The sequence below is a fragment of the Monodon monoceros genome, unplaced genomic scaffold (assembly GCF_005190385.1).
Source record: "Monodon monoceros isolate NGI ecotype Baffin Bay Population unplaced genomic scaffold, NGI_Narwhal_1 Super_Scaffold_15, whole genome shotgun sequence".
NCBI lineage: Eukaryota > Metazoa > Chordata > Mammalia > Artiodactyla > Monodontidae > Monodon > Monodon monoceros.
The window spans coordinates 59,651,134-59,672,949 of record NW_021703771.1 but is presented as its reverse complement, the minus strand read 5'-3'; the positions used below and the strand labels follow the sequence as shown (position 1 = coordinate 59,672,949).

Below are 21,816 nucleotides of genomic sequence, written 5' to 3'. Positions count from 1 at the left end.
AGATAGCAGTAATGTAGAAGACAAAGTTTCTCAAACTCTTTGGTCTCAGGACTGTTAAAAAAATTCTTTTTTAATTATTAAGGATCTCAAAGAACTTTTGTTTATTTGGGTTATATTGATCAATATTTACTGTATTAGAATAAAGCACAAATGTATACAATCCCAAACAATTTTGCATTCCATTTCAGAGGGCCCCAGGGCTCCCTTGTGGGCCATCCATAGATTACAGGTTGAAAACCTCTAGTATATGAGTTTGAGGTTAGAATAAATGTGCAAGGCAAATCTGATTTTGCTAGAAAATTTTGGATTGGTTCTAGAAAACAAACTACCCAACATTGGTTTTATGTTGCTGAGCCAAAATAGTCTTTGGTCTAAATCATATTGCTGGACTAGATGACCTTTAAAATCCCTTCAAACCTAAGATTACATTATTCTGTGATTCATCCTTATTGGCTAGTTAGACTGTTCTGATTTCATTGCTTTGTTGCACCACCCTTACTTCACTAGGGTTATATCCAACTGGCCTCATGTTTATTCCCCAGAAACTGTAGTCATAAATTTATCTTCCAGTTTCCTTTGCTTAACTTGGAAAATGTCTAGTGAATTAAAAAGTCTATTTCCAGAGAATAAAAAGCAATGGCAAGTAGCTTATTTATTATACACATACATACTTCTAATGGCAAGGAACAAGAGAGGAAGTGTTTTTTGGCCCAAGCATTGCATTTTTACAATTCAGAATCATTTTTAGCTAGTAAATTCCATTATTCTTTCCTACATCATTTTTCCAATAGAAGAAGAGTTCCATTAAAAAAGAAGAAAACATCTTTATCCAAGCATGTATACCAAAGGAACAAGGTCTTCTCTGCTTGGGAAAGGCTACAGTACCGTAAATCAGCATGCACAGATATTTTCAAAAATTCCAAGAGCAAACTGTGACCTTGAACATATCATGTATTTTCCAGGACTTCAGAAAAACTTTGGAGGCAGAGAGCTCACCAAACTTCAAATCTGTGGTTAAGTAACTTGAAACAGCCAGCTGATCGTTAGGAAATGCGGCCCTAAATAAGGATTCTCCAAATACAGAAATGTTTCCAGAGAAAAAGTGCAGACTTTATTTTCAAATTTCAAGTTTATTATAGAGACAGAACCCAAATCTCTGAAGAGGCTGAGAGGCAGAGTTGTAGGCTTGCTGGGAAGAAAATTAAATTCATATAAATGAATAACAAACCTGATTCTCTGCCTCAATTTTATCAAAGTGAGATTTGGCTTAGCTTCAAGATTAAGTCAACTAATTGGTGTGCTATTATGTTTCCAACTGCCTTTCTGCCTTGTCCTCCTTCCTACCTAGCTTGAAATTCCCGCCATGTGACAGTCCTGGTGAAATATCCCTTTGCCACCTAGACGGGAATGCTAGCCCTCTCCCGTCAGTGCAGTGCAGGTCAGAGCGTTAGTGAGTGATGCCTTGTTTCTGAGAGTAACACAGATACTCCAATGTTAGTAAGAAGAGAGATTCACTGGCCTGTATCCCTGAATCTCCCCTTCCACACATACCCCACCCCCTTCCCACAAAAAGCAAGCCTGAATGTTCCCAGGGACAGGAACAGGCCTAGGAGCATCCAGCACAGAGCCATCATCAATACCTGAGCAGTGGGGATGCCCAGGACAAATATCACCTGCCTTATATTCTCTCTATCACCACTGCAAGTGTGTAGGGGTGAGGGAGCCCAAGAATTAGTCTTTTTCCCCAAGATAGGGAGCCCTGGGATGGTACAGGAGAGAAGGAGATGTTTTTCTCTCTGACCCGGTATCCGTGCTTTCTTCCTGAAGGGTGTTGCCAGGCCCCACTCCTAAGCAACGGCTGAATCGACAGGGATGAATACAGCATATTAAAAGCAAAAGAAACGATGTACTCAAAAGTGCAAGCAGGGTAGCTAGGAGTACCTTTCTCAGCCTGATTAGCATTAATTAGCTCATCCTCTCAAATTAGGGACAATTCCTTCTCCCTCACCAAATAAATCTTCTGTGAAATCAAATAGACCAAATGTTGAGAGAAGGTGTATCAAGGGGAACTCATGGATTGCTTGTAAAGTAGAATAATCATTTTGGACAATTTGGCCCTATCACGTGAGATGAAACATGCAAACAACCAGCAAATCTATTCTAGAGGAAGTGTAGCAGGAGTGCTCCAAGGGCCACGGGCAAGAATGTTCAGAGCAGGTCTGTTCAGACACCTAAAAAACAGGAAACAGCCCAAATGTCGGCAGGAATACATATAAACACGCTCTGGTCTAATCATACAAAAGCCTAATATATAGCAGGAAATGTCAATCTCTATTCCACAGAACCACATGGATGAACCTTAGAAACATACTGGTAACTGATAAAAAGGCAAGTTCCAGAACACTGTACAGTGGGCTTTGCCTATCTGCAGGTTTTGCATCCACAGATTCAACCAATCCTGGCTGGTAATTTTGGTTGAATCAGCAGATGCCAAACCCGCAGCTATGGAGGGCTGACTGTATACAGTATGATATCACTTTTATAAAACCCAGAAACTAAACACTATGTTGGTTAAGCATCCAGACATATGTGAAAGAATTATTTTAAAAAGCAAGGAAATGAAAAACAGATCATGTTGGATGGGGGGCCTGGGGAGGCAGAAGTGTAAGACTAGTAAAAAGCATCAGAGTAGAGGCCAGTTATCAGTAATGTTGCAATTCTTGGATTGCAGTTGCTTTATAAATTAGAAGGAGATAAAGGAGAAAGAATTGAAGAGTTATCTTCTTTCATTTTTTCCTGCCCCTAATCAAGGAAAAATCAGTAAAAAGCTGAGAGTCCCAGAGAGAGACCAATGGTTGGAGAAGTTGTGCTCGTGTCTCTCTTGAACCTCTTTCTGTCTTCAACACAATGCTTTCCTCACAGGAAGTGTCCACAGTAAAGCTCACTATCAACTCCAAACTCTCATCCAACAGCACATGGGAGGCTTTTTGGCTCCCATAAGCTGCCCCCAGAGAATCCACTCATTCTGTGTGCTTGTCGACTGTGTCATAGCTCAGCTTGAGTCTCCACAAGATAAGCTCTTCAAGGGAGAACATTTCCAGCTGTTGTGGTCAGACAGCAGCAGGTTCTTATCTGAGGACAGCAGGGCCATGTGGCACACCGCAGCCAGGGCAGTGTCGGAGAAGCATGTGGTCTCTGTACACAGTAGCAAGGTCCAATGGACAGCAATTAGCACCAGGAGAATGAAGATGAACGGGACATATACATAACCTTCATAAAAATGTCACAGGGAAAAAGACTAACAAAGCATATGGATCCGTGCCGGGTGTCTCCCAGGGATGGCCTTTTATATTACACGAGTCCAAGTGATGGCTTTTAAAAAGAGATGATTTTTCACTCCCATGTCTTTCTAACCAGCCCTACCAAAAGAAGTAAAGAAATAGGCTGTCTATGTGATGTTGGATGAAACAATCTTGACATTCTGTGGCTTTCTCTACTCCGAGTTTCTGGACCAGCATTCTCATCTTCATATGTTGGTAGCTAATTAGGTAGACAGCCTCCTCTGGTACTATTTTCCCTTTTATTTTTAGTGATGCTGTTCTGAACTTGTGGGTATTTCAGATATGTCCTCATCCATTTTCAAAAGGCCAATACTTAAAAGTTCGTTGTTCTTAGCAAAGAAACAAGCCCTCACCAGCTGATATAAGCAGAAAAAAATTATTCAAAAGAATTTTGTGTCACTTGCAAGATCACAGAGATGGCTGCAGAATCAGTCCCAAGAAACAGGCAGGCTGGGCAAAACTAACAAGAAGACTGAGCAAAACTGTAGCCAAAATCCAGGCACAGTGATGGTCCAGAGGTCAGTACTGACACAATATCATGGGGTGCTGGACACACTGGCTTTACTGTTGCTGCTGCCCTACATGCTCCATCCTGGGAAAGTGAGTGTGGGGCTGCTAACATTACAACTAGGAAGAAAAGTCATTTTGATTTTATCTATTTGAGACATCAACTTCTGATTCAAAATCTGGAGCACCTAAAATGTGCCTCATGCCACTCGGGGTGTTTGGGATAGATCACTGAAAGAACGAACAAATGCCTCCATCCTCTTAGAAATTATATTCAAGCAGGGGAGAGTGGGGTATCTTGAGACAGACCATAAACAATAAAGTAAAGGATCATGTAAATTGATGTTAGATGATAAAGTGCTTTAGGAAAACAAGTGTAGATTAAGGGGGATAAAAAGGGTGGGCTGGGTGGGTGCTTGTAGGTGACAATTTTAAATGGAGTATTTTGGGAGTCCTCATAAAAGAGTGACATTCCAGCGAAGATTGCAGGAGCAGAGGGTTGAGAGATCTTGTGGCCACTGTAGAAAATACAGTCTGGCATGTGGACCATGAATTTCAGAGGGCACAGTGAAATGATTTGTGGAACTGGAGCAGTGGGAGAGGGAGACAGTACAGAGGGTTACGGGGAATAAAAGCAGAAGAAAAAAGGTTAACTGTGAGCCCAGGTGAGAGATAAAAACAGGAATAAAGGGTTAAATGAGAGTATTTCCTGGGTGAATTCAAGACAGAGAATGTGCATTAGGGGGTTGGAGGGTGAGTACCTGCAGCTCCTTATCAATAGAGGTAAGGAAATTTGGGGTAGCTGGGTCATAGTCTCAGGTTGTAGATCCTTTCCTGAAAACGATGGTAGAAGATTTGGGTGGAGAAGTGGTCACAGATTCAGTGCACTTATTGGAGGAGACAGAGCCTTATATTAGATGTTTGGACTTTGCCTTGATATCTGTTAATGGAATGCTATAAACTGAATGTTTGTGTCCATCCAATATTTGTATTTTGAATCCTAATGCCCAATGTGATGGTGTTTGGAGGTGAGGCTTTGGGGAGTGATTAGGTCATGAGGGTGGAGCTCTCATGAATGGGATTAGTGCCCTTATAAAAGAGGCCTCAGAGAGATGGCCATCTATGAACCAAGAAGCAGGGTCTCATCAGACACCAAATATGCTGGCACCAAGATCTGGCATTTCCCAGCATCCAGCACTGTGAGAAATAAATTTTTGTTTTTTATAATCCACCCAGTTTATATCATAACAGTAGTTTATAGCTTATATTATAACAATAGTATTTTGTTATAGCAGCCTAAATGGACTAGGGCAGGAGTAGAGATTTTTGAGAAGCTGATGGTTACTCCCAGTGTGTGGGCCCTCTCTTGACTCTTGATGATGGGATAGAAAGTCTAGGTGATTTTTGTGGAGTTATCTGATTGGCCACACTTAGGTTGGGTGCCTAGCCCTGTCCACAAAGGAGCCTGGAAAATAAAATATCTGACCCATATGATGGGAGGAAAAGTGTCAGTTCCACCTTATAATATAAACCCAGTTAATAAATGTAGAAAGAAACAAGGGGATAAAAACTCACCATTTGGCAATCACCACAGTAATAATTGTTGCAGGAAGATGCACTGATTGACCACTGGAAAACTTGAGGAGAAACAGGATATTTACATACACCCAAAGTGTCTCTCCCAAGATATTTATCAATTGAAAAAGGGAAAATAGTAACTACAGTGGAGAATCCCAGCAGACATCACTTAAGCAAGTGTTCAAAGGTTGATATCACCAGTAGTAGGACATATCGAAAACATATATGCCCTGTTTCCAAGATTCATTGAGGACAAAATATTATTTCTGCAGTATTCTTGCCAAAAACTGCATAACTTCAATCTAATTGTTGGAAAACATTGGACAAACCACAAAATAACTGACCAGTACTCATCAAAATTGTCAGGGTCATGAAAAAAATGTAAAGAATGGGGAACTGTCATAGCTTGCAGGAGACTGAGACATAACTAAATGCAATGTGATATCCAGAATAAGATCTTGAAACAAACAAAAAATGACAATAGAAGAAAAACTGATGAAGTTAGAATAAAGTTTGTAGGTTAGTTTGGTAGTATTGTACCAATGTTCATTTTCTTGCATTGATAATAGTACTATAGTTATGTAAGTTGCTAACATAAGGAGAAGGTGAATTATCTGTACTATTGTTGCAACATTTTTTTTTTTTTTGCAGTAAATGGGCCTCTCACTGTTGTGGCCTCTCCCGTTGCAGAGCACAGGCTCCGGACGCGCAGGCTCAGAGGCCATGGCTCACGGACCTAGCCGCTCCGCGGCATGTGGGTGGGTCATAGACTTTTACTTATTTTAGGGGGCAAATGAGGCAAGGCAGGAGGCTTATGCAGAAGATCATATGGTTTAAATATAAAGTTCTTAACCTTAAAAATCATTGCCATTATCCTTATCCTTTCCTACCCCTCCACAATCTCCTGCTGGAAAAGTTTAACTGCTTACGTCCTCTTCCTGGATTCCCATCCCCATCATGTTTCTTCTCTTCCCCAGTCTAATGTTTGTTATTGGTGGGTTTTTTTCCTTTCTAGCTAGCTTATTGAAATCTCCCATATAATTTTCTTTAAAATCACTTTATTTCATGCATAAATTTTACTGGCAATATGCTGAAAGCTAATTTCCCATATCAAAGATGTCTCATCAGATTAGCCAAGCCAAAATAGTCCTCCCCACTAGGATATGAGTTTGTTACTCTTCTCTAGGCAGAGTCCTGCTGCTGGTCCTTAAACTGATAATCATTCTTCACTTTTCTTGATCCCTACACTGTATTTATTCACACTTATTTTCCTAACCATGTAGGTCCTGGTGCACTGCCCACATTAATACTGTATCTTTTTTTCATTGAGATATAATTGACATATAACTTTATATTAGTTTCAAGTGTTGTTGTACACTTTATCTTTTAATTTAAGAATAGAGGAAGCACAGGGTCATACAGCAGCTCAAAACAACAGAACTGGTTTACTGCTCTTTTGTGTCATTTTTCTCTGAGGACTAATTTACTTCTGGAAGACCTTGTCATCCTCTTATAATTTATTGCCAAACCAATATTTTCATGCACGTTCATTTATTTTTTACCTTGCTACACAACCATTACATTTGTAGTTGCCTGATGGGCATTATTATTTGGAAGTCTGGTTATTACAACAATTTTATTATATCTAAAACCCAATTAATATATTCTGTCTATCCATGCCACTGGACCACAATGTTGATTATGTCATGCTAACTGCAGAGGATGAACAGATAGTGGCAAGTGCATTGAACGCCCATTAAGACTGATGAATGGCATAGGAGAGAGAATAAACTCTCAAAAGTTTTAGAAGGCCTATCATATTGATGAAGTTTTAACGGGTCCAATGATCTGGGCTATCCTGAAACAACCTTTCTAAGGACACGTTGTTATTTATTGCAGCCCTCTTTATTAAGAAAGAAGCTCAATCACTTTGCTGTACACCTGAAACTAGCACAATATTGTAAATCAACTCTACTCCAATAAAATTAAAACAACAAAAAAAGAAAGAAGCTCAATGCTTTGTGGGCCTTTGGATTCTAAAGCAATATATACTACTCTTGGGAATAATGCTCCGACTCACCTATTAGATGGTTCAGAAGGCTCCCAGTTTTGAGTGGTACCCAGAATAATGGAAAATTTTATACCAGATCCATACTCAATGAGAGATGCCTGGCACTTGGGCCATTTGCCTCAAGAGCTTAGAGTGCTAGAGGTATCCATGGTGGTTAAGTGTGCAAGGTAGAATCTCTATCAAGCTCTACCAGAAAAGTCACAATTCAGACTTCCAGAATTCTAGAGCAAAGTCATGGCTCCTGTAGCAGAGAACTAAGTATCTGATATTATAAAATAATTTCTCGTGTGCTCTTGTACTCTGTTAGACACTGAGAGTCTGACTTTGGAACTTCAGTGACAATGATCCAGGGAAGAACTGGTTGAAACCCTAGATGTAGCACAATCCCTTGAGATACCAGATTTCTGGTAGTATATCTGCTACATCAGATCCCTTTCATTCTGGAGGAAGAAGTGAGGTACCCCAGTCAGAACTGACACTTATAGTAGATATGGGTTTACTGTATGTATAACCCGTGTCTCAGCTAGTACCACCATCTGAGGAATTCCAAAATACCAATCCATTGTTATGGTATCCCATACAACAGTGACTCAGACGAAGGTACACATTTTATGACACGAGACAAGTGGCTCCAGACTGTAAACTTTATTGCTTAGAAGCAGCTCAGCTGATGCACCAGCAAGGTGGATAGCCATAGTCTGGGATGTGGTATATTTGCTTATCCGATACGTGATATTTGGTGTTGAGTTGTCAGAAAAATTGGGTCCAGGAACCAAAGACAGGTAGTACAGAACCCTCTCACCATTAGTGACTGTATTTTGGAATCTGAGTTTCCTATTCGTGCTCTGCCAGATCAAAAGTCTCAGTTCCCAATGAGGAAACACTTACACCAGAAGACATAGTAAAGATTCCTCTGAACTTATAGCTCCAACTACCACTTGGTCATTTTGGGTTTTTCATGTCAGCAAAGGAAGGAATAACTTAAAGTAATTGACTCTAATTTTCCTGAAGATCCAGAGTTGCTGCTACATTATGGGAACTTAGGGAAGTCTGTCTAGGCTACAGGGTATTTGAGGATGTCTTTTGGTGACGCTGTGCTTAGTGATAATGGTAAATGGATACATAGCAACCACAGCTTGAAAAGGGAAAGGCATTAAGAGCTCGGAGCCTTTGGGAAAGACGGTGTAGGTCACCACACTAGACAAGCAACCTAGACAAGCTGAGGCACAGGCAAAGGATGAGAGAATTCTAGAATGGGTAGTAGAGGAGTGAGATGGTAAGTATCAATTTCACTCTCAGCACCAATTGTAGCAGCAGGAAACGCAACTTATTGCACTAAGCCTCTTAGTATTGAGTCTTTATAAATATTGCAAGTGGTCATGACCTAGAAAGGAACTCTGATGAACTTGACTTAATGGAATTAATTAATGCGGGACACAAGAAGATCTAAAAGGTGCAAAGTTGCAAAGACTACATCAGACACTTCTTGAGTACTGCTTCATACCTTCTCTGCGGATTTCTACCAGCTTTGCTCAGGTGCTTCTTAACAACACTTGTGCCAAATATCCCTCACTACCTGCCCCAGGACACCTCTGATACTGCAACATGGGATTGCATGACCCACTTGGCCTTCATGAATGCACAAACCAGGACTGCAAAGGAGTGAGCCTACCATTGACTAATAAGGTAAATGGAGCCAATTAATAAACATTTCTCTTGTTTTGTTCCCTGGTTTTTCAATCTGAGACATATTCCATGAAGTGCTTGAGAATTCTTGACAGGATGGCGCACCGGCCCCCACAGTAATGGCCAGTTCAATATGTACCTTTGGATTAGCTTTCCCTTCCTCCCGGTCTCACTCCCCATGTCCTCCTTCTTTTCTCCCTGAGATCAACTACCTGCATGCAAGACTTTGTTTTAGAGTCTCATTTTTTAGAAATATAGGCCAAATAATTTAGAGAAGAGATCAAAGCTGATGAATGAAGTTGATCAAAATTTTATTTCACTTTACCCCAAAGAGATTGTAAGTAAGAAATTTTGTAGGCCTGGCTATCATGCATTTCTTATGTGAACCCCTAGATATGAAGCTAGAAACGTTCAGCTGCCAGAAAGAGATAGGGTCATTATTAGCTTCCAGTTTACTAAGAATACACTGAAGTTCTAGTGGTCCACCTCAACCCAGTTTACTCCTCAGAGAACCCTCAAGAAATTGTTTTTGTAGTTGCATTACATAAGAAATTATATCTATAGCCAAAACAAAATTCTATGCTCACTTTATCAACATTATAAAACCATTTCTCCTGTGTTTGACGAGCATAATATCAATAAATCAATCTTAGTGTTTTAACATTAAAACCTTGTCTCTTTTTTTGTTGGGTCTGAAAGTGATAGCACATCATCTATAATGTACTCTGAACCAAGAATGCCCTCTTATAAAAGTCCTCAGTTTGTTTTTCCTCTGTAGAACAATATCCCTATAAACCGTAGAGAATCCATTGTTAAAACATGAAATCTGTCTTTGATAATTTTAGCTATACTAAGTAATAAAGTAACTTTGGTTCAAATGTAAGAGAAACCTCTCTACCCTCCTTTTATTTCTGTCTGTCTTGTTAAAGAAAGGTCTAAGAATTAATTTAGGAATTCATCAACTTTAAATAATGAAGGAGATGAGTGTTTAGGTACCTATAATTTCCAAATCTGTCTTGAATATGTCAGCATTCGATAAGAAGAAAGAATGATGAAGTTATTAATAATTCTGCTTTACTCTTACCCAAATTGTTTTAAGCCAAGGCAATATATCTGGATTTAAATGATGTTGGTCTAAGAGAAAGATAGCGCCTCAAGAATAATTGGAATATCCAGTGGAAAAATCTTTTTTTTTTTGTCCAGTGGAAAAATCTTGACTCTATAATCTCTCTACACCACACTTGAGCCTGCCCTTCAAAAAAAAAAAAAAAAAAGCTATCAAAGATCTCTCCTCACATTCCCATTCTTTCCCCCAGTCCCACCTAGAAAAGATGTGAAGAAATTGCTTCACTTAAAAATTCAGTCTAGCCTAAATGTGATGAAGTCTGTTGTTATTTTTGTTTCGTCACAAAAATGTAAGTCGAATTTTCACTTGGAAATGAAACTGATAATTTAAAACGGTAGACCAATATGAATTAGTCTGAAAGATTTTTAGATGAAAAGGAAAGAACTTTTGAAAGTATAGGAGGATGAGAAACAGAAAATTACATCATTTATATGAAAGAAAAATGGTTTCTCTCTTATATGATTAATGTAAAAATTAAATGTGAAATTTGAATCCTAAGTCAACTGAGTAAGCCACCACATCTAGGCCAACTATATTTCTAGATAAAAAATCAAGATAATGATTTTTATATCAATTCTATGTGTGAGAGGTAGTCCAAAAGGGATTGATATTCCTAGAATATATTGATAGTTTACAGAGATTATAAAGAGCAATTTATATCCAAGCTATCCCCAATAAATCTACACCATATGGTCAATGCATCCAAAAAAGAAAATTTAGACACCACTTGTAAATTTTTAAAACACACAAAAACCAGAAATTAAAATAATGAGCATATAAGACTAAATATTTGTTAACATCTTGCCATATTTAATAGATTTGTGATTATTCCCACACATACGCTGTACTTTTACTGCACACTTATTCAGTCATAAACAATACATATTTTTTATTTTTAAAGTGTTATGCAACTGACATAATACTGTATGTATTCTTTCTATAACTTCTTTCCTTTCAGTATTATGTTCTGGAGATTTTTTCATATTGAACGCTAGTTTTGATGGCTGAGAAGTTTCCATTGCATGTCTTTTTTAGTTTAGTTTAGCTTGTTTGTTTTTTATTTTAACAATCAGTGTTGGAATGAACATCCCAGTACATGTGTCTTTATGCACGTGTGCTAGAACAGCTGGGTTACAGGGTATACAACTTTAATTTTATTAGCTGTAGAGAGGCAGTGCCTCATACAGTAGGTATGTTGTTTGTGTGAGTTCAAGTCTTGACTCTGTCGTTTACTCTGTGTGTACCCTTACCATATTTGACTCTGTTTCTTGATCTCTAAAATCATGATAGTAGTAGTAACTGCCTATGACAGACTGCCTGTTGTACTCCAACATCCATTATCCCCTTTGTCCATAGAAGAGTTTCAGGTGTCCAGATAAAGGCTACATTTCTTAGCATTCTTCCAGCTAGATGTGGACATGTGACTACATTCTAGTTAATGGGATGTGAGTGAAAGTGATGTACACTCCTGCGTGTGTTTGTGTGCCTTTCCCCACTTCCTGCTATCTCAAAATGGTGAGAGAGAAAGAATGGTATGTGTGTGTGTGTGTGTGTGTGAGAAAGAGAGAGAGAGAGAGGCCTTATTCCTAGAGATGGAATCTCCATCTTGAAATCTTGAACCTGGCAGAGTCGTCCTGTTAGCCATCTACTGCTGGACTGTTATAAGGAGGATACATAGATGTCTTTTTTAACCACTGGGTTTTTATTAGTCACTTTTTTACAGCAGTCCAGTTCAGACTCTAAAAATACATCATTTATGGCATTGTCATAGTAAATACAACAGTGCTTAGAACAGTGCTCAATGAGTATATCAATTATTTTGTTATCTTTCCAACAATTGCCGAATTGCTCTCTAAGGTGTTTCACTAATTTATAAACTTACCAGCAGTGCATAAGTCTTCACATATCATTGCATTTTTTATATTTCTGCAATTTGATGGCTGTAAATTACTTTTTATTAATTCATATTTTCTTATTAAGATTTTTAAAAATGAACAACAAACGTTTAGAAAAGTGCACAAATCATCAGTATATAGCTTAATGAGCATTTATAAAGTGAGGATACATGTATTATCAGAATCAAGAATATCAGACCTCCTCTTTCCTCCTCTCAGTTACTACCACCATCCTCCTTAAAGGTAAACACTATCCTAAATTTTAATCACATAAATGTTATGGGCAAAATTGTAACCCCCCCCAAAGAGTAATTAGGTTAAAAAGAGGTCATCGGGGTAGGCCCTAATCCAACATGACTGGTGTTCTTATAAGGAGAGGAGATTAGGACACAGATGGGTACAAAGGGAAGACAATGTGAAAATACAAGGAGAAGATGGTCTTCTACAAACCAAAAGAGAAAGGTCTCAAAGGAAACCAACCCTGCCAATTTTGAATTTCTAGCCTCCAGCACTGTGAGAAAATAAATGTCTGTTGTTTTAGATATCCAGTTTGCAGTGCTTCGTTATGGCAGCCCGCAAAAAAACTAGTACAGTAGATTAGTTTCATTCAGAATGATTTAGTAACAGAATCACTATCGGATTCAGAATCTTTTGTGTTAGATCTGTTCACTAAAGATATTTTCTTGAGATTTACTGCATTGTTGAACATGGTGGTAGTTTGTCCATCTTGCTGGTCTATGGCATTCCATTATGTGTGTGTAAAAATGTATTGCTCCATTTATGTTCATAAGCATTTGAGTCATTTCCAGTGTTTGGCTGCTATAAAGAGTGTTGCTTTGGGGCTTCCCTGGTGGCGCAGTGGTTGAGAGTCCGCCTGCCTTTGCAGGGGACATGGGTTCGTGCCCCGGTCCGGGAAGATCCCACATGCCGCGGAGCGGCTGGGCCCGTGAGCCATGGCCGCTGGGCCTGTGCATCCGGAGCCTGTGCTCCGCAACGGGAGAGGCCACAACAGTGAGAGGCCCGCGTACCACACACACAAAAAAAGTGTTGCTTTGAAGATTCTTGTACAGCTTGTTCATATTGGTGAGCACATGTTCATTTTTCTAGGATATTGATCTAGGAATGGAATTGTTGCATCATGGTAAGTGCATTTGTTCAATTCTAGTAGATTCAGCCAAAAACTTTTCTAAATTAGCTTCACCAATCTACACTCAACAGCAGTACATTCCAGTTGCTCCACATTCTTTTGGCACGAGGTATTTTCTGTATTTTTTATTTTGGTTACTCTGATGTGTAATCATTTCATTGTGAATTTAATATGTATTTCCTTAACTACTAATGAGATTGAGCACTTGCTTTATGGACTAGCATATGGCCAATTTTATACTTGAAAAGAATGTGTATTCCATGTTTGTGCAGTGTCCTCTATTATTTCAAGTCAGTTAAACTGGTTACTCATGCTGCTGAAATCTTCCATATCCCCATCAATCTTTGTAATAAAATGTCCCAATGATTGTGGATTTGTCAATTTCTTCTCTACATTCTGTCAGTTATTGATTTACGTATTTTGAACCTTTATGAATTGTTATATATGCCTAGTAGATTGGATCTTTTATCATTTTGAAATATTCCTCTTTATCTCTAATAGTGATTTTTGCAGTAAAGCCTACTTCTTCTAATATTAGTACAGTTATATAAATTTTATTTTGGCTAATATTTGCATATGTATCTTTTTTCATTCTTTTTAGAAAAAATTTACTTTCAACATTTCTACAGTCTTACATTTAAGATGCATCTTTTGTGTGTCATAAATGCCTGACTTAAAAAACATACAGTGACTTCCCTGATGGCACAGTGGTTAAGAATCCGCCTGCCAGTGCAGGGGACATGGGTTCGAGCCCTGGTCTGAGAAGATCCCACATGCCGCGGAGCAACTGAGCCCGTGCACCACAACTGCTGAGCCTGTGCTCTAGAGCCCGCATGCCACAACTACTGAGCCCACATGCCACAACTATTGAAGCCCGTGCGCCTAGAGCCTGTGTTCCACAACAAGAGAAGCCATTGCAATGAGAAGCCCGTGCACTGCAAGGAAGAGTAGCCCCCACTCGCTGCTACTAGAGAAAGCCTGCACGCAGCAACGGAGACCCAACGCAGCCATAAATAAATAAATAAATAACAAAAAACCACATCCAATTCTACAAACTTTGTCTTTTAATCACAGTGTTCAGACTACTTACATTTAATTAAATAGCTGTTATATTTGGGTTTAAATCTACCATCTTATTATTTATTTTCTACGTTTTTCTTTTGCTCTTTCTTGTTTTCTTTTAGATTAATCAAGTATTTTTTATTATTCCATACTTACCCTCTATTACTTTGTTATTCATTATTATACTATTCTTTAGCTGATTAGCCTAAAGACTAAAACATGAATCTTGATTTGTTACATTTTAATACAAACTGTTACTTTTACCACTTCCCCAGTAATGCATATATTTTTTTCCTATCTTTCATTGTTATGTATTTTACATCTTCAAATGTTTAAATCACACAATGTATTAGACAATATTTTAGACATTCATTCAGATGTATTCAAATAATTATCCTTTTTTTGTTCTTTATTTTTTCCAGCTTTTCTATGCAGGTTTTCTACCTAAAGAACTTAATAAAATTTTTATTATATATATATTTTTTATTGTGGGTCTGCAGGTGACTAACCCTCAGTTTTTGTATATCTGAATATATACTTATTTTACCTTAAATTTTGATGGATATTTTTGCTGTGTATACAATTCTAGATTAGCAGGTAGTTTATTCCAGTATTTAAAAACTATTACTTTCTTCTAGTTTCTAATGTTTGTGTTGCATATTTAGCCATTAGTCTGTTTCTTGCTTTTTTGAGGGTAACATTTTCTCTCTCGATGCATCTGATATTTTCTCTGTATTTGTATGTTTGAATCTTTGGTGTGTCAGTAGTTTTACTGTGATGTGTATCTGTGTGGACTTGCTTTGTATTTATCTCTTTTGTGGTTCATAAAATTTATTGAGTCTGTAGCTTGATATTTTCTACACATTTATGGAAATTCTTAGTCATATTCTTCAAATATTGTTTTGTCCCACTTTATCTCTTCTCTCCTTTTACACATATTATATATTTATTACATGCTAGACTTTTTATCATGTCCAGTATGTTTCTTGTAATATATTCTATACTTTTCCTCTTTTTTTGTCACTGTGTTTCATTCAAGCTATTACCTGCCAACCTATCTTCCAGTGCACTAATTCTCTCGTTAACAGTGCCCAGCCTTCTGTTAAACCAATCCGCTGAGTTCTTAATTTGGGTTTTTATATTTTTCCAAGCTAGAATTTTTATTTGGTTCTTTGCTCTGGACTCTAGTTCTCTGCTGAAAGTCTCTATCTTGTCCTGTACTTTTTTTTTTGATCATATTAACCGTAATTATTTTTAATTCTGTGTCTGATAACTCTAATATTTGGATCTCCTATGGATCTGTTTTTATTTTACCAAATTTTTTTCCTTTTTGTTCTAAGTAATTTGATTCTGTTTCTGGTGTGACTGGTTGTTTTAAATGGATGTTGTCATTGTATATGAAAATGTTTAAAGATAATTTGACACTCATGATAATATTACTTTCCTACAGAGAGTACTAAATTTTGCTTCTGGTAGACAGACAATTAGAATAGAAGGAGGTCATCCTAATCTATTTTGGGTTGAACTAGTTCCAGATATTTTTCACTAATAGTCTATTTCCAGTTTCCTTAGCCCAAAGCGTAGCCTTTCTGGAGTTTCAGCTGAATGTCTGGGGCATTTTACCATGATCTTCTATGGTAAGCCCTGTATTTCAGCTTTTGTCTCCCCAGCCTTTGTGACTGTTGGAAAATCTGAAGTTTCTTAATCTCTTAGATACCATTTTTGTTTGGCTTTTGGCATCTTGGCTGAAAGTTACAGATTGGCAAATATTGACAAATATTTCAACGGGGCAGGCAACGGTGAATATTGAGCTTACTTCTCTGTTATTCCTTTCTCTTTGGAATTTTGGCTTCTCAAGTCCTAACTATTTTGATTGCTCTCTGAAGTCTTAAAACAGATTTTTAAATTTTTCCAGACTTTTTTTTGTTGTTTTATATTAAAAGATTTAGTCTTATGCAAGTTAGGCAGCTATAGCCAGATGCACACGCCCTCTGACTGTTATTTTAATTTGCATATCCATTTATTATAGTGGGCTTGGGGATGTCTTTATATATTTACTGATCATTGTGTTTTCTTCTCTGTGAATCCTTTGTCCACTTTTTATTAGGTTGTTTTTTCGTTGCTAACACATGAAGAACTCCAGATACTATTTGGGGGAAAGGAGGCTATAATATGTCTGCAAATATCTTCCTCTAGTCTGTGACTTGTCTCAATTTTTTTTATGTTACCTTTTGTCACACAGAAATTTTCAGTGCTAATAGATAAATTTCAAACATTTTTTCCTTTATAGTTTGTGGGTTTTGTGTCTGGTTTAATAAATTTTTCTAAGTCCTGATGTTATAAAGATATCCTCTTAGGATTTCTCCTAAAAGTTTTTCAGTTTTATTTTCATATTGAGACCTTTAATTTACCAGGTAGTTACTTTTTCTGTGTTGTATTATGTAGGAATAGCCACATGTTCTAGCACCATGTATCAAATGCCAACCACTTCCCAACTGTCTGGTAATGTCACTGTCAGTGTTTTTTGTAAGATTAATTTTAGTATTTTTAATGTATTAATGTCATGAATTTCTTTTTTATGTTCACATAACTACTTAAGGACAGTAATCACATCTTATGGCTCTTTGACTCTCCCAAACTTTTTAACTTTTATAAAAATTAAGTACAATGAAACATTGTTAATAGATATATTGATCTAAACTGATTCATGCTATATGTTGATAAACAACATAGCACCTTCTACTTAGCACAAAATGTACACCGATGATTTCTGTCGGATATTGCAACATGTGCAACAAAATATTTACTTGTGGTGACTCTAAAATAGAGCTCTAGAAAAATATTATTACTAGCTGAGATTTATTGGTTGCTGATTATGTGCTTGGAAATGTTCTAAAAGCTATGTTAACTCTATATGTGTTAACTATGTTAACTCTATAACTTTATATATTTAACTCATTTCTAAGAAAACTGTGACTTAGGAACTACTATTATCAGCATTTTTCAAATGAGAAAACTGAAGCACACTGTAGCAAATTTTTACTCAAGTTTATAAAGATAGGCAATGCAGAATCATTTTATTTAATCCACTTCATTTTAACTTGAAAAATAAATGAAATATTGCTATTGTATAACTTTCAGGTAAACAATAAATTGTGAAAATATTTCTAAATAAATATATATTTTTTTCTGTGATATATGTCCACATTTATATCTCATTTTATGAATACAGTTATAATCATCAATAATAATTTATTGGAAAAGTACCAATTTGTGGCATTGTACAAGGTGTTAAAATTAACTGTAATTTTCTTGAATCTACCTAAAATGTTTGGTATGTTTGACTTTCACTGCTCTTTACTTGATAATGGCTGCATTTCAAGGGATAATGCACTTTATGTGCTGCTCCGGTGGTTAAAAACACATTTCACGTAAATGGAATAAAGAACATTTAATGAACTAAGCTCTATGCATGTGAAAGCCAACAGCAATATTAGAAATGGTGTTTATTTTATAGCTCAGAAACTGTATTTTAAATGCTAGTATACGTTTATATGACAGTTCTATTAAATATAAAAGAGTCCCATTACAAGGGAAGCCCTTTACATAGACTTTTTATGTGGTCTAAATAGCATACCCAGCCCTGCAACTCCTCATGTGAGACATTTTTAGAACCTTATTTATGTTAAAGCCATAACAAACTAGCAACTAGAAAACTATATTGGGCACAAACGGCTAATAAAAAGAGATTGTTGAAAATACTTCTTAATAGCAACTTAGGAAGAATCCTGATGAAACAAAGTCAAGGCTCAGTGTCTCTGGAAGCCTGCCACCCCAGTAATCACAGACCACAGGTACTCCCCCTTTTCCATCTTCATTGCTTTCTTGGCTGGAAATTAAACAGCCAATGAACTTTAAGATTGGTATTTGCCCTACTTTTCATCCGAGTGCCTACTGAGCCAGAGGTGTTCTGGAAAAAATCCTAGGATCATTCTCCCTCCCTGTGCTGATTATTTACTAGATGATTCCTCTGAGAAGTAGGGCAGATACTCCAAAACTGGTCAAAGGGGGAAGAATGCCAGCCTGTGTGCACACATGAATCTGCATATGTGTGCAAATGTGTGCCCGTGTTTTATATATGTAAGGCCCGGACACTTGAAATCTGGATCACTTCTCAGCTGAACTGCTGTGTTTAGACAAGCTAGCTAAAATGAACAGGTCAAACCCTTTATTTATAGAGTAAAAACTATTTGATCTGGGGTAGATATCAGCTCTACAGTCAAACATGTGGGCCAAAGTCATTTTTATTGCTACTTTGTGCAGAATTCTGAAATGGTTCCTGTGGTCATCTATGTGAGCAAAGGAAAAGTTCCCACAGAAAAGTGGGCCAATCAAGTGTGAAATGCTGCTTGGATCACTAAAAAGCCAGTATGTGTTTATATAACTGAAAGTGTAAAGCAACGGAAGGAGAATGACTTTAATTTCTGAACTGCAGGAATCTCCTCATGAATTTTGCTCACCCAGGCCCTGGAGGTACACTGCTAGTGCAGTAGCTGAGGCAGGCACCAAAGCAACGCTCTCTCTATGAAATATAGAGAGATGCTGTACTCTGGAATATAGTTTGAAAACTACTCACCTATTGTAGTTATCTATGCCATAGGATGAATTGTTCAAAAACCATCAATTTTTGGAGTCGGCTGCCTCCTTCAAGGTCAGTGACATTTGTCTCTCACCCAGTGAGGAAATTTGCTCCCCAACACCCCTGATGGAAGGCCTCCAGTCTGTTTCTGAACTCACAGTGTTGGGAAGCTCAAGACCTCAAAATCTGTCCAGATTTACTTGTAAGGAAATTTTTCTACAAGACATTTCCCAACCCATGCGTACTTAATTTATGTAATCATGTCACTTAAATGAAAATGGCCACCCAAGAACAGCTGGCTTATCTTAAAAGTTTCCCACTGCCATTCTTGGAATTTCCCTTTGTGATAGGGAAAAATTATACATATATACATACATATATATATATTGAATGTATATATATAGCTCTATATATCTCACATATATAAAAATGTATTTTTAGCCTGTGTCATCCTGCTTAGCTTTTGAGCCTTTGTTGTGCTGAGTGGAGGAATGTGCCTTAAAGAGAATATCTTGAAGTTATTCTAGGGCCCTAAATAAAGTATGTTTGGACTTGGAATATGAGTGAAGTTAAAGAAATTAAAGTGCTTTCTGATTTTCTTATTCTCCACTCACATTTTCATTCTCTTTTAATCAAGTTGATTCTTCCTATTTGCAGACTGTTCTCCTTGATAGGGCTCTTCTAATAATACAGCTTCTGGATATGGTATAACAAGATATTGATATATGAATAACATCAATTTGTATGTGTCCAGTTTTTTCTAAATTTTATTTCTGATTAAGTGTACTAGCACCATAACTTTGGAGGGAAATACTAGGACTTTTGAAGGTTTTAAGATATCTGATTCTACTGGAATATTTAAAACAACTTTGAAAAGAAAAAATAAAGTTAGAGGACTAACACTATATGTTATTAAGACTTATTATAAAGTTATAGAAATTAAAACAGTGTGGCATTGGTAATAAGACAGAGAAATAAAAGAGTAAAATAAAATAGTTTACAAAATGACCTACACATAATAGACAACTGATTTTCAACACAAGTTTAAAGGTAATTCGATGGTAAAAAAATAGTCTTTTCAACAAAAGTGCTTATAAATTGGATATCCATATGAAAAAAATGGATGAATAAACAAAAATTTGATTCATACATCACATTATATGCACAGGTTAACTCAAAAATACGTTACAAACCAAATGTAAGATGTAAGACTATACATCTTCTAGAAGAAAACATAGGAGAAAACCTTTATGATCTTGGGTTAGGTAAAGATTTCTTAGATGCAACACCAAAAGCATAAATCATAAAAGAACAAATTAATAAATGAACTTAATAAAAATTGTTCTTTGAAAACCCAAGACTAGGAGAAAATCTTTGCCAAGTACCACTCTGACAAAAAACTAGTATCTCGCACATGTAAAAAACTCTCATAACTCAACAATATGTAAACAAATAATCCATTTTTTTAAAAAGTGGGCAACAGTTTTGAACAGACACTTCATCTAAGAAGATATAAGAATGGCAAATAAGCACAAGAAAAGATGTTCAATATTATTAGAGAAATGCAAATTAAAGCTACAATGCAATAGGGCAGAGGTTCTTTGCAGAAAGTCACTGTGGCTTCCTGTTTCAGTACTCCTTCTATGGAAACTAGCTAGCCTGTCACTTAGGGCCAGCCCTCTGACACTTCCTCATAGATCCCACAGACCACCTCCAGGAGCCCACTGCCTGCCGTGGTGGCCAGTTCCCCCTTGCAGGTTTACCAGAATGACTGCCAGGACTCAGAGGTCACCATCAACTGTCAGATCAAGCAGGAGCTCTACATCTCCTATATCTACCTGTCCATGCACCTCTTACTACTTTGACTGTGATGATGTGGCTTTAAAGAACTTTGCCAAATGTTTCCTTCACCAATCTCATAAGGAGAGAGAACATGCTGGAAACTGATGAAGCTACAAGAAACAAGTAGATACCCAAAACTCCCATCAGGATATCAAGAAACCAAACTGAGACCACTGGGAGAGTGAGTTGAACGCAATGGAGTGTATGTTACACTTGAAAAATAAGTGTGAGTCAGTCAGTACTGGAACTGCACAGACTGGCATTGACAAAAACAGACCTACTTGTGTGATTTCATTGAGACATATGACCTGAATGAGCAGGTGAAATTCATTAAAGAACTGGGTGACCACTATAATCAACTTGCATAAGATGGGGGCCCTGGAACCTGGCACTACAGAGCCTGTCTTTGACAAGTACACCCTGGAAGACAGTGACCCTGAGGGCTAAGCCTTAAGTTGGCTTCTCCATAGCCATGGGGTGACCTCTTTGGTCACCAAGGCAGTGCATGCATTTGGGTTTACCTTTACCTTTTCTATAAGTTGCACCAAAACACCAACTTAAGTTCTTTCATTTGTAGTATTCTTTCAAATAAAATAATTAGGTACAGCACCCCCCCAAAAAAAAACTACAACAAAATAACACTGCATTGCATACTTATTAAATGGCTAAAATTTTCAAAGCTGACCATACTAAGTGTTGATGAGGAAGTGGAACTCTTACTGGTAGAGATGTAAAATGGTAAAACAGCTTTGGAAAATAGGCAATTTCTTAAAATGTTAAACATACACCTATCATCTGGCCTAGCACTTCCACTAGATCCTACCTAAGAGAAATGAAAGCACACATCCATATAGAGACTTGTACACAAATGCTCATAGGAACTTTATTTATAATAGCCAAAAAGTGAAAAGAATTCAAATTT

The 21,816-nt window shown here is 37.2% G+C and overlaps 1 pseudogene; it reads left to right on the top strand.

Moving 5' to 3' along the window:
* Positions 1 to 21,341, top strand: part of LOC114895906 — a 58,555-nt pseudogene extending 37,214 nt beyond the window's left edge.
* Positions 21,342 to 21,816: the final 475 nt, after the last annotated feature.